The following is a 14,793-nucleotide window of genomic DNA, read 5'->3' as shown; positions in this document are numbered from 1 at the left end:
GAACTACGGCAGATGTATAATATTTAATGCAGCCGAACCGTGTATTACACTGTAATTATGTGATGACTTCCAAAGAGAAAAGCAAGAACACTCGGAATAAAGTCTTATTATTATTTATTTTTTATGTTTTCGGATATCATATCGCATTGACATCATATCCCAACATCCATTGCGGCTAAAACATCCAATCAACAAGCTTCAAGCTGAGGATCTTGGGTAATCTGTTTAGTGGGTGAGTAGTAAGATTCATCCCGCTTTCGTCTCATTAGTATGCATAAAAAAGTGACAGGTCAAACCTCCCCCCATTATGCAAATGAGCTAAGTCCCGCCTCCCCTTTGATCGAGGTGTGAGATCTCAAGTAGGTGTGATATCCCAAGTAGGTGTGAGATCCGTCGATAGGAGGGGGTTGATGTGTATTCACAGGTGTGAAAAGCCCCCACTGTTGCGCCTTATGGTGTATCATAAAAAATGTTTCAATCACATTAGTATGCATAAAAAGTGACAGGTGGGCCCGCCCCCAAGTCTATTAAAACAAAATGCCGCTTCCATCACATTAGTATGCATAAAAATGACAGAAGGGCCCGCCCCAATTATGTGATGTCAGAAGACCGAGGGGGTGGAGTGAGATAAAAAAAAAAAGAACCCCGTGCAGATAAAAAGCCAGTCATTTCCAATCATCAAGTCATCTTTCCAAAAAGAAAAAATGGCCAAAAGACGCCTCGATATGGGTTTAATCGGCGAGACGCCTGTGACAACTTACCGCCATCCGTCCGGAGCGCCAATCAAGAAACGGATGCAGTATCTGTGCCGGGTTCAAACACCTCCGGTCGAAGATCTTGAAGAGAAATGGCTTCTGGAAAATGAACATGTTTGGGGATACGTATTCAACTATATGGCGAATGAACTGCATTTCTACAATCTGAAGAATGGAGAAATGTATGGACCCCACAGTGTTAAAGCGACGTTGACCTCAACAGATTGGGCTGTGTTTACTCTGGTGTCTTCCAGAGATCTCCACGCAACCATTGTATCGGAAGAAGTAGTGCATCAAGAAAATACTGTGAAACCAGCGGTGTACAAGATATGTGCAACAAAAAGCAAAGAAACGCAAACAAAAAGCGAGATCAGAGAAGAGTTTTCACCGTTACCCCCCAATGTGGAGGAAGAAGAAGGAAATATCCCCCCGACGCCAGAAGTGAAAAGAGTCCTGACAAGCACCGTCTGGGAAACTAATAGCGGACCATCTGGGCGATGGTATTACCGCGCAAGCCGTTTGCTGACGCAGGGGGGGAGGGGTTCTCTCTAAAACACAGTGTCCTGCCATCTCTCTCTGTTTCTGCTGATGTGTAAAATATACAAAATAACGTTTTATATACTTACTCTCTTGTTAAAAGGTGATGAAGTTTGTAGCGTAAGCCAGCCATGAGTATTCTAGTTTTAAGGATCGAAGGATCCAATGTATTTTTAAATGGAGCAGAAATAGAACTAGTCTCCCAGTTCAAGTATCTTGAACAGAGAGTGTCATATTGGACTCGCACTTGACTTTTTAAGAAACATATCCAGAAAGTAACCAATACCATTAAATTCAACTTGCAACATTTTAAACAAATTAGACCTTTTTCTTAACTGTCAATGCTGCAAAGTCATACCTCCACTGTATGATTCTATCCCACATTGAATACTGTTTTACAAACTGGTCGTTTGCTTGTGCCACACACCTGAAACCCATAGAACAGCTGTTCAAGAGAGCTATCCAGGTGTTTGACAGAAAGCCACAGTCATACCACCACTGTACCATCCTCGAATATGCTGCTCATGCTCTTTCTGCATATCGTGTATTTATTTTTGCTGTATGTATATAAATGTCATGTTCTTATATGCTGTATGTGACGGGACTATAGATGGAAATGAGCTCAGAGCTAAAATCCGGCTCATTTACACTTGTAAGCATTATATTTATTTTAAAGTGTTCATCAATGTGCACTACGGTAGCCCTGAAGAAAATTAAACATTAAAATATGTTATCGATGTCCCCATTCCCAGTTTGTTTTGGGAATAATTGCGATGTTTACTATGTTTTTGGTAGCTCTTACCAAAACAGAATTTTTGTAAAAGACTGCGACTCTAAAAGGCAAGTTTGTGATTTTAACACTGTTTCGAAGAAACAATACATTATACAATATTACGACTTTTTTGCCATATTTTTAACACAATCTTTTTTTTGTGGTTGTAGGGCTTCAAGATATTTTGCATATCATGCATAAACATGGTGTCATCTTTTCCTTGAAACTGACGTGCTGCCCGTTTTACAACAAGTTATTTTTCTGCTTCTTCATCCTCTGAATTTTCCTCCCCCGTCGCTCTTCCTTCAGCCAGCACAACAAGAATCAAGGTGGATCTGTGAAATGAAACAGCTCTTCCCAAAGCGTGACTTCCCTATTGAGAGCATGCGTCTAGGGCAGTAGGGTCGAAACCAATTGGCCAGATATACTAACATGCAGAACGTACGGTATGTTTGAAGACTAACCATTTATCCAGTTCAAGCTGTCTTTAAGATGTGACAATGCGCTCTGACTATCCCCCGTAAAATCGTGACAAACTATTACTTATTCTTAAATTTGACCTCTTGCTGCTTGGTTGAAAATGATAGATGAAAAAATAACTTTAAAAAAAAAGACTCAAACAGCGAGGGACATTATACTGGTGAAAGAACTCTCAACGACGATGTTCAGTAAACGATCAATCAAAATCGAAGGATCCAATGTATTTTTAAATGGAGCAGAAATAGAACTAGTCTCCCAGTGCAAGTATCTTGAACAGGGATTGTCATATTGGAACTCGCACTTGACTTTTTAAGAAACATATCCAGAAAATATCCAATACCATTCAATTCAACTTGCAACATTTTAAACAAATTAGACCTTTTTCTTAACTGTCAATGCTGCAAAGTCATACCTCCACTGTATGGTTCTATCCCACATTGAATACTGTTTTACAAACTGGTCGTTTGCTTGTGCCACACACCTGAAACCCATAGAACAGCTGTTCAAGAGAGCTATACAGGTGTTTGACAGAAAGCCATAGTCATACCACCAATGTACCAGCCTTGAAAATCACAATTTCTTGAGTTTTTGACATTTTTATGTCTTTTAAAAGTATGTGTTTTTAAAAAAATAATATTTACATGGGCTGGCCCCCCTCCCCTTGGGGGAATTCATCCACAGAAAACACACTGGACGCAGCGCTAGGTCAGAAACCAGAGGAGACTGTGAAGTCCACCACAGACGGACCACCTTTGGACAAAATGTCCTCTCCATTAAAGGCAGCTCATTGTGGAATAGCCCCCCAACTGAGATACGGGATTGTCCCACTCTCAATAGTTTTAAAGTTCAACTTAAAGAATGGTTGAGCAACAAACAGACGTGTAATCACCGCTAAATAAATGCACTTTAACACAGGGGTATCTCCTCTTGCACTTTATGTAGCGCTTTTATCTTATCTTGCACTTTATATATCAAAGCTGCTACATTGTACTGCAATATGGTAAATGCTTTTATGCTGCTCATGCTCTTTCTGCATATCATTTATTTTATTTTTGCTGTATATATATATAAATGTCATGTTCTTATATGCTGTATGTGACGGGACTATAGATGGAAATTAGCTCAAAGCTAAAATCCGGCTCATTTACACTTGTAAGCATTATATTTGTTTTAAAGTGTTCATCAATGTGCACTACGGTAGCCCTGAAGAAAATTAAACATTAAAATATGTTATCGATGTCCCCATTCCCAGTTTGTTTTGGGAATAATTGCGATGTTTACTATGTTTTTGGTAGCTCTTACCAAAACAGAATTTTTGTAAAATACTGCGACTCTAAAAGGCAAGTTTGTGATTTTAACACTGTTTCGAAGAAACAATACATTATACAATATTACGACTTTTTTGCCATATTTTTAACACAATCTTTTTTTTGTGGTTGTAGGGCTTCAAGATATTTTGCATGTCATGCATAACCACGGTGTCATCTTTTCCTTGAAACTGACGTGCTGCCCGTTTTACAAAACAAGTTATTTTTCTGCTTCTTCATCCTCTGAATTTTCCTCCCCCGTCCCTCTTCCTTCAGCCAGCACAACAAGAATCAAGGTGGATCTGTGAAATGAAACACCTCTTCCCAAAGCGTGACTTCCCTATTGAGAGCATGCGTCTAGGGCAGTAGGGTCTAAACCAATTGCCCAGATAAACTAACATGCAGAACGTACGGTATGTTTGAAGACTAACCATTTATCCAGTTCAAGCTGTCTTTAAGATGTGACATTGCGCTCTGACTATTCCCCGTAAAATGGTGACAAATTATTACTTATTCTTAAATTTGACCTCTTGCTGCTTGGTTGAAAATGATAGTTGAAAAATGACTTAAAAAAAAAAAAGACTCAAACAGCGAGGGACATTATACTGGTGAAAAAACCTCTCAATTCTACAGATGACTCCCCCTCCACTCAACGCAATAAGTGCCTCCCTCCACTCAGCAAAGCATCTAAAACTAAGGACCCCACTAAGACGACAGTTTGAAAACTAGCTATGGATCTGAGAAAAACCAAGTCTCCCCCCGTGAGTTGCAGCCAGGAACAAACTCCTGGACTACCATCATCACCACCATTCTGGACACCCGAATCTTGCAGTACTACTGCTGCTTATTTTGCTCCTTGGGCCAAGACGTCTCTGTTTATGGACAAAGTGAAATCAGTGTTGGTTGATATTGTGGAGAGGGTGATACATCGGTACAGAGAAGAAATATGCAACGGATGCCGAGTCAGTCACCCCGGCCAGAGGCAACACGATTGTCTGAATGACATGCCCGATTTTTTCTTCAGAAACAATTACAACGCGTTAATGAAAAGACTCTGGCTCACTGACTTCATTACTGAGATCGACCAGACTCTTATTGATAAAGACATTTTCACGGATGATTGGAGGATCCAAGGCGCTTCGGAGGCTTCTCTGCACAATCGTTTCCCAATGACCAGGAATAGTACTGCCAGAACGAACGATATCCAAAATGTCTTCTAGTTTACAAACTTCAGCCATTCTGTTTACACGGGGATCACTATTCACTCTGTTTTCAATCGTCCTCATCACCACACTTATTAAAAGGGTATTGACTACATTCTGATCAATATATACCGAGCGTTTTGCATAGTAGTTCCCCATTTTTATTTTACTTTAAAGAAAAAGTCAATGTATCGAAAAAGAAAAAATCCCTGGCTTCAACCAACCGCAGGTTATTAGTCTTCTTCTTCTCCATCCAACTCTGCATGGATCTTTTCAAGTCTCTCCTTGAGGCGTCTACAATTTTTGAGATTGTGCAGAGAAGCCTCCGAAGCGCCTTGGATCCTCCAATCATCCGTGAAAATTTCTTTATCAATAAGAGTCTGGTCGATCTCAGTAATGAAGTCGGTGAGCCAGAGTCTTTTCATTAACGCGTTGTAATTGTTTCTGAAGAAAACATCGGGCATGTCATTCAGACAATCGTGTTGCCTCTGGCCGGGGTGACTGACTCGGCATCCGTAGCATATTTCTTCTCTGTACCGATGTATCACCCTCTCCACAATATCAACCAACACTGATTTCACTGTGTCCATAAACAGAGACGTCTTGGCCCAAGGAGCAAAATAAGCAGCAGTAGTACTGCAAGATTCGAGTGTCCAGAATTGTGGTGATGATGGTAGTCCAGGAGTTTGTTCCTGGCTGCAACTCACGGGGGGAGACTTGGTTTTTCTCAGATCCATAGCTAGTTTTCAAACTGTCGTCTTAGTGGGGTCCTTAGTTTTAGATGCTTTGCTGAGTGGAGGGAGGGACTTATTGCGTTGAGTGGGGGGAGTCATCTGTAGAATTGAGAGGTTTTTTCACCAGTATAATGTCCCTCGCTGTTTGAGTCTTTTTTTTTTTTAAGTCATTTTTCAACTATCATTTTCAACCAAGCAGCAAGAGGTCAAATTTAAGAATAAGTAATAATTTGTCACCATTTTACGGGGAATAGTCAGAGCGCAATGTCACATCTTAAAGACAGCTTGAACTGGATAAATGGTTATTCTTCAAACATACCGTACGTTCTGCATGTTAGTTTATCTGGGCAATTGGTTTAGACCCTACTGCCCTAGACGCATGCTCTCAATAGGAAAGTCACGCTTTGGGAAGAGGTGTTTCATTTCACAGATCCACCTTGATTCTTGTTGTGCTGGCTGAAGGAAGAGGGACGGGGGAGGAAAATTCAGAGGATGAAGAAGCAGAAAAATAACTTGTTTTGTAAAACGGGCAGCACGTCAGTTTCAAGGAAAAGATGACACTGTGTTTATGCATGACATGCAAAATATCTTGAAGCCCTACAACCACAAAAAAAAAAAAAGGTACAACTATATTGTGTTAAAAATATGGCAAAAAGTCGTAATATTGTATAATGTATTGTTTCATCGAAACAGTGTTAAAATTACAAACTTGCCTTTTAGAGTCGCAGTCTTTTTCAAAAATTCTGTTTTGTTAAGAGCTACCAAAAACATAGTAAACATCGCAATTATTCCCAAAACAAACTGGGAATGAGGACATCGATAACATATTTTAATGTTTAATTTTCTTCAGGGCTACCGTAGTGCAGATTGATGAACACTTTAAAACAAATATAATGCTTACAAGTGTAAATGAGCCGGATTTTAGCTTTGAGCTAATTTCCATCTATAGTCCCGTCCCATACAGCATATAAGAACATGACATTTATATATATATATACAGCAAAAATAAAATACATGATATGCAGAAAGAGCATGAGCAGCATAAAAGCATTTACCACATGGCAGTACAATGTAGCAGCTATGATATATAAAGTGCAAGATAAGATAAAAGCGCTACATAAAGTGCAAGAGGAGATACCCCTGTGTTAAAGTGCATTTATTTAGCGGTGATTACACGTCTGTTTGTTGCTCAACCATTCTTTAAGTTTACCTTTAAAACTATTGAGAGTGGGACAATCCCGTATCTCAGTTGGGGGGCTATTCCACAATGAGCTGCCTTTAACGGAGAGGACATTTTGTCCAAAGGTGGTCCGTCTGTGGTGGACTTCACAGTCTCCTCTGGTTTCTGACCTAGCGCTGCGTCCAGTGTGTTTTCTGTGGATGAATTCCCCCAAGGGGAGGGGGGCCAGCCCATGTAAATATTATTTTTTTATAAACACATACTTTTAAAAGACATAAAAATGTCAAAAACTCAAGAAATTGTGATTTTCAAGGATGGTACAGTGGTGGTATGACTGTGGCTTTCTGTCAAACACCTGGATAGCTCTCTTGAACAGCTGTTCTATGGGTTTCAGGTGTGTGGCACAAGCAAACGACCAGTTTGTAAAACAGTATTCAATGTGGGATAGAATCATACAGTGGAGGTATGACTTTGCAGCATTGACAGTTAAGAAAAAGGTCTAATTTGTTTAAAATGTTGCAAGTTGAATTGAATGGTATTGGATATTTTCTGGATATGTTTCTTAAAAAGTCAAGTGCGAGTTCCAATATGACAATCCTTGTTCAAGATACTTGCACTGGGAGACTAGTTCTATTTCTGCTCCATTTAAAAATACATTGGATCCTTCGATTTTGATTGATCGTTTACTGAACATCGTCGTTGAGAGTTCTTTCACCAGTATAATTTCCCTCGCTGTTTGAGTCTTTTTTTTTTAAGTTATTTTTTCATCTATCATTTTCAACCAAGCAGCAAGAGGTCAAATTTAAGAATAAGTAATAGTTTGTCACGATTTTACGGGGGATAGTTAGAGCGCATTGTCACATCTTAAAGACAGCTTGAACTGGATAAATGGTTAGTCTTCAAACATACCATACGTTCTGCATGTTAGTATATCTGGCCAATTGGTTTCGACCCTACTGCCCTAGACGCATGCTCTCAATAGGGAAGTCACGCTTTGGGAAGAGGTGTTTCATTTCACAGATCCACCTTGATTCTTGTTGTGCTGGCTGAAGGAAGAGGGACGGGGGAGGAAAATTCAGAGGATGAAGAAGCAGAAAAATAACTTGTTTTGTAAAACGGGCAGCACGTCAGTTTCAAGGAAAAGATGACACCGTGTTTATGCATGACATGCAAAATATCTTGAAGCCCTACAACCACAAAAAAAAGATTGTGTTAAAAATATGGCAAAAAAGTCGTAATATTGTATAATGTATTGTTTCTTCGAAACAGTGTTAAAATCACAAACTTGCCTTTTAGAGTCGCAGTATTTTACAAAGATTCTGTTTTGGTAAGAGCTACCAAAAACATAGTAAACATCGCAATTATTCCCAAAACAAACTGGGAATGGGGACATCGATAACATATTTTAATGTTTAATTTTCTTCAGGGCTACCGTAGTGCACATTGATGAACACTTTAAAACAAATATAATGCTTACAAGTGTAAATGAGCCGGATTTTAGCTCTGAGCTCATTTCCATCTATAGTCCCGTCACATACAGCATATAAGAACATGACATTTATATATATACATACAGCAAAAATAAATACACGATATGCAGAAAGAGCATGAGCAGCATATTCAAGGATGGTACAGTGGTGGTATGACTGTGGCTTTCTGTCAAACACCTGGATAGCTCTCTTGAACAGCTGTTCTATGGGTTTCAGGTGTGTGGCACAAGCAAACGACCAGTTTGTAAAACAGTATTCAATGTGGGATAGAATCATACAGTGGAGGTATGACTTTGCAGCATTGACAGTTCAGAAAAAGGTCTAATTTGTTTAAAATGTTGCAAGTTGAATTTAATGGTATTGGTTACTTTCTGGATATGTTTCTTAAAAAGTCAAGTGCGAGTCCAATATGACACTCTCTGTTCAAGATACTTGCACTGGGAGACTAGTTCTATTTCTGCTCCATTTAAAAATACATTGGATCCTTCGATCCTTAAAACTAGAATACTGATGGCTGGCTTACGCTTCAAACTTCATCACCTTTTAACAAGAGAGTAAGTATATAAAACGTTATTTTGTATATTTTACACATCAGCAGAAACAGAGAGAGATGGCAGGGCACTGTGTTTTAGAGAGAACCCCTCCCCCCTGCGTCAGCAAACGGCTTCCGCGGTAATACCATCGCCCAGATGGTCCGCTTTTAGTTTCCCAGACGGTGCTTGTCAGGACTCTTTTCACTTCTGGCGGCGGGGGGATATTTCCTTCTTCTTCCTCCACATTGGGGGGTAACGGTGAAAACTCTTCTCTGATCTCGCTTTTTGTTTGCGTTTCTTTGCTTTTTGTTGCACATATCTTGTACACCGCTGGTTTCACAGTATTTTCTTGATGCACTACTTCTTCCGATACAATGGTTGCGTGGAGATCTCTGGAAGACACCAGAGTTAACACAGCCCAATCTGTTGAGGTCAACGTCGCTTTAACACTGTGGGGTCCATACATTTCTCCATTCTTCAGATTGTAGAAATGCAGTTCATTCGCCATATAGTTGAATACGTATCCCCAAACATGTTCATTTTCCAGAAGCCATTTCTCTTCAAGATCTTCGACCGGAGGTGTTTGAACCCGGCACAGATACTGCATCCGTTTCTTGATTGGCGCTCCGGACGGATGGCGGTAAGTTGTCACAGGCATCTCGCTGATTAAACCCATATCGAGGCGTCTCTTGGCCATTTTTTCTTTTGGAAAGATGACTTGATGATTGGAAATGACTGGCTTTTTATCTGCACGGGGTTCTTTTTTTTTTCATCTCACTCCACCCCCTCGGTCTTCTGACATCACATAATTGGGGCGGGCCCTTCTGTCACTTTTATGCATACTAATGTGATGGAAGCGGCATTTTGTTTTAATAGACTTGGGGGCGGGCCCACCTGTCACTTTGTATGCATACTAATGTGATTGAAACATTTTTTATGATACACCATAAGGCGCAACAGTGGGGGCTTTTCACACCTGTGAATACACATCAACCCCCTCCTATCGACGGATCTCACACCTACTTGGGATATCACACCTACTTGAGATCTCACACCTCGATCAAAGGGGAGGCGGGACTTATCTCATTTGCATAATGGGGGGAGGTGTGACCTGTCACTTTTGTATGCATACTAATGAGACGAAAGCGGGATGAATCTTACTACTTGGGTGGTTTGTGGTGTGCATCACTCGAAATGTCCCTTATAGGCCTACGTCTGTTTCCGGTGACTTTGTTTACAGCTAAAAAGAATGCTAAAAAGCCCAAGATTATAGAATTAAACGAATAAATAAAAACAAGGATAATTGTGTGTTATTGTTGAATAAATAACAGTGTGTTATTTAGAAAAGAATAACAAATTAGAAGGAAAAAAAGATTTTAAAAAATACAGATTTCAGTATTTTGAGGCTCTGAGCCCCATTTCTTTTCCTCACAGACGACAAAAAAAGTCCGACATTCTACGATTTAAAACAAAAACAAATAAACAAAAAGATAAAACACTGGCATTTAATTTACGTTAGAATAAATAGAATGGTTTTGACAGTGCTTGAATTGGAATAAAAAAGGTGCCAGTACTCTAAATCAGCAACAAGTATTTGGCACAAAGTCATAGTATATCCTATAATGCTGGTGGGTTTGTCTCTTTACTGTATATTTTAGAAAGGCTCACTGTACTTAAACAAAATGACTCAGGGTGCATCTGAGATTAGAGGGGGTGCAGTGGTATAGTGCTATTTTTATAAGTGGGGAGTTGACCTGACACCCTCTAGTCTAGGGGGGTCCGGGGGCATGCTCCCCCGGGAATTTTTTTTTTTTAAATATTGAATTTAGATGCATCGATCTGGTGCAATTTGAGAGCAAAATGAAGAGATATATGGATACCTCTCAACATCCATAATGAAACAACTGTAAACAGATTTACTTTTTCTTTATGGATATAAAAGAAAGTAAAGCTTGACTCCTACTGGCTGGTTAAATGACTCCTCGTCCCTGAGGCCACTACCAGTTTTTTGTGCCATTTTGCTGGATTTATTTGTCAATAGCGTTGCTGCACAAAGTGATAGCCCTCTAGTTTAAATCTACTACCCAGAAAGAAAAAAAAGGAGATGGGTTACTATTTAAAAAAAATTGCAAATCTGTTTGGGAACAGTGGGGCCGGGCTTCAAATCCTATAGGGGGTCCGGGGGCATGCTCCCCCGGTAAGATTTTTTTTTAAATGTTGGACTTAAATGCATTAATCTGGTGCATTTTGAGGGGGAAATAAAGAGACTACACCCATATGAAACAAAAATGTATACATTTAAATAATCATGAAATCATAAGTACATGGCCATAACCAATAACATACAATATCCAATATGAAAAAACATTGAAACTTGTTTATTTATTTGTTTTTGGTTCATTTATAGTTGTGAGTGTGTCTGGGCTCCTGAATCGGCCTCTCCTGTCTCCCTCCTCTCCCCCCTGCTCCTCTTTGAGGCAACAGCAAAGACTAGTTTTAGCTCTCAACAAGTTTATCTTACCTTTTTTCACCTAGTTAACATTTTGTTTGTATTATTCATGCATATTTTACTCATCACTACCCCCTCAAATGGAAATATGTGTTTACATAAATGGTGACCGAACCGTTTGAGACCCACTGAGATAACTTAAACTAAGTTAACTATCTAAAGACTCAGAGAGTAATTTACCTCACCAGAGCTGTAGTTATCAGCCTCTCAGTCTGACAGCAAAGCACTCTCCCTCCACCTTGTTGTTGAAAAAGCTCCTTATATCCGTTAGCGCAGCTAGCTAGCACCAGATGCTAACAACAATACACGTAACCGGTGCGCGCGCTTTCTCGCTCGCTCGCGCCACACATACACCAACACACACCCTCCCGAGCTTGAATGACACACAGAGACCAATCGAGGGCATTAGTATGATCTGTATGAAAGTGGCAATGTCGACAGGCCACGTCATGTAGACAGCCAGTCACCCTCTGTGAGGCAGAGTCAGACCCACATTTGCGCTGCGTTGCGTTTACAATATATACGTATATTGCCGGCGGCTGAGTACCGGCATTTTACTGAGTACCGGCACCTTGCCGGTACTCAGTAAGAAGTGCCGGTACCACATGGGTAAAAATCAGAAGTGCCGGTACTGCGTACCGGTGAGTACCGGCCCAATTCAAGCACTGGGTTTTGAATAATATGAGAGTAAAATCTACGTCACTTTACAGCCCCGCCCACTTTTGGGGAAACCAACGCTGTCATTTGAACGGCGATCAAGCCTGAAGCCACAGAGATCTTCTTTTACTGTCCTTTGTTCTTAGAGGAAGTACAGAAAGACGTAACTCTGGATTTGTTTTAATGTTTGAGGTGCAATAAACGACACAGCAGCTTTTTGGCATGATAAAACTATTATTTTCTGCCTCACTCATGAGAGTAACAGTTGGCGAAATTACAGCCTCGCCTACTGATTTCAAATGTGTGCTCTAAAATGATATTTATAAAGGACTATTATCATTATCATAAGCAAGACAATAAATGGCAAAGATATGTAGAAAATAAACGTATTTGAGATACGTTCGTAACGAACGTAACGTGGGAGAAAATACGTTTCCAGCTAAACGTAATTGAGAATGCAGTTTAGTTCTGTGGGAACGTAATTTTAAGGAGACAGGGTTGCAAATGCTGATGATGGTAAGTTAAGTATTCCACTTTTAATTGATTATACTGTGCATCACACTCCAAAGATTCCTTGTAACATGATATTCCCTGTTTCTGTTTTGGTCATAGCAGTTCAGTCAACATCTACCTCCAGTGGGGTGTCAACATCTGCCTCCAGTGGGGCGTCAACATCTGCCTCCAGTGGGGCGTTAACATCTGCCTCCAGTGGGACAGGAACATCTTCTCATCATGAAGATGACACGCCAACCCCTACTCCAACAGCACTACCACGACTACAAAAGGTTTGATCATATCAGACGACCCTGCACAATGGCCAAATGTCCTAAATGATAGTGAAAAGTGTGCACTAGTAACAAGAGGACCAATACAAGAAACAGATATAGTCTTTCCGCAGAATGCTGAAAAACCTTCACGTATGTTTACAAAGGAAAACTATTCTGGTTTTAATTGTTCTTCATATTTATATGTGTGATTTATTCGTTTTTGTATGTCTTTTATATTCATATTACTAACTAATAACTAACTTTGAATATAACAAAAATGTGAAGTTGTTAAATAAAAAACTGTTTACATTTAGCAATTTTTTTGTTGGTGTCAGATTATTTATAACACAATGGTGATGAAAGCTGGTTCGAGGGGCCCCCAGTGAATTTTTGCCTAGGGCCCCCACAGACCATAGAATCGGCCCTGAATATACACATCTAAGTTGTTTGTGCCCCACCACTTTTGTACATATAAAAACGCCACTGCATAGGTGGAACTGAACCTGATATATTATGTATACTCTGTTGGATAAACATTTGGCTGATTTTACTTGCTATTCTTAAATAATGAACGTCAAGGCAAAGGTGTCATCTGTTTCAAGGCGGGGGGGCTCAGCACCCGCTGCTCGTTGAGGAAAGTAACTGCGTAAAGATTACGTGCTATCACGTCAGATTCTCCAAACACCAGTAAAGTCTCCAATAACACCAGAAAAAGTAGCTGGATTTGTCGCTAGTTGCTTTTGACAAAAAAAAATGTCCAGCAGGGGTACCAAATCTATGAAGACTGCTGCAATAAGTACATTAATTAACTGTCTCATCGATGTTGTCTGAATTAATATGATATTAACAATCATATTATTCCTATCAGCTGTCAATCACTGTTATGATTCACATATTCATTTATTATTGAATAAACTATATTTTTTGGAGGGGTTAATGATGAATGTTCCTCAAGATGCTTGCTCAACCTCCTTCAAATTTGAAAGAAAAGTACAAGTAAGAAGTAAGGAACAGAGGTGGAGAGGCAGAACTAGGGTTGGGAACCGAATCTCGGTTCCAGATGAGAACCGATAAGAAAATGCCGGGTACTGGGTACCCATACAAAATACACAATTTCGGTTCTGCTTAGCGGTTCCTAAACGCGGTAGGCCCTGTATTCCAGCGGGTCCGTCTGCACCACGGCGACCCGGTGGAATACAGGGCGGACCTGGAGAATCACATAATGGCCGGTCGAGGGTTTGGAAAGTCGCCCGATTTAGCGAGAAAGTTGCCAAGTTGGCAACAGTGGCTTTGGGTTTACTGGCAGGCCGCAAACAACTTCACGGCGTATACTCCCACCCGAAGTCCCAGAGTCCCCCGAAGTCCCGGGTAAATCGCCAGAAGCACCGACACCTCCTCATCACTTCACCGCTCCCACGTTTTATTTTGTGTTGCCATAAGTTAATCTCTCTCCATTTGTGCGCTGGGCTAATGCTAATGCGAGCAAATAAAATGGCGGCTTCACACAACTTTTCTGAGTTTTACGGGGCGTGGTTTGCAATTCGCCCAGCCAATCAGAAATTGGAACCTTTTCCTCCCCAGGAAAGTACCACCTCTCTAGTGCCCCTTTGACACTAACGTGTTTCCAGGGCCGGTTCGGAGCTAGAGCCTGATTAGCAGAGTTTTTTCCTGTTCACACCACAGCGGAGCCGGCTCTAAGCACTGAAAACCGGTGCTTACCAAGCACCAACATTTTTTCGGTCTAGAAGCAAGAACCGCATACGCATACAGTCCCCCATTGTTGTTGTTGTGAGCGCCGTTGGGGAGAAAATCAGCAACGTAAACGCTGACGTCATGACGCAGCAGCGGCAGCACCAGTCGGGCTCTGGGC

This window comes from Notothenia rossii (assembly GCF_949606895.1).
Source record: "Notothenia rossii genome assembly, chromosome: 7".
In the NCBI taxonomy this organism is placed as follows: domain Eukaryota; kingdom Metazoa; phylum Chordata; class Actinopteri; order Perciformes; family Nototheniidae; genus Notothenia; species Notothenia rossii.
This window is presented reverse-complemented; position numbering follows the sequence as displayed.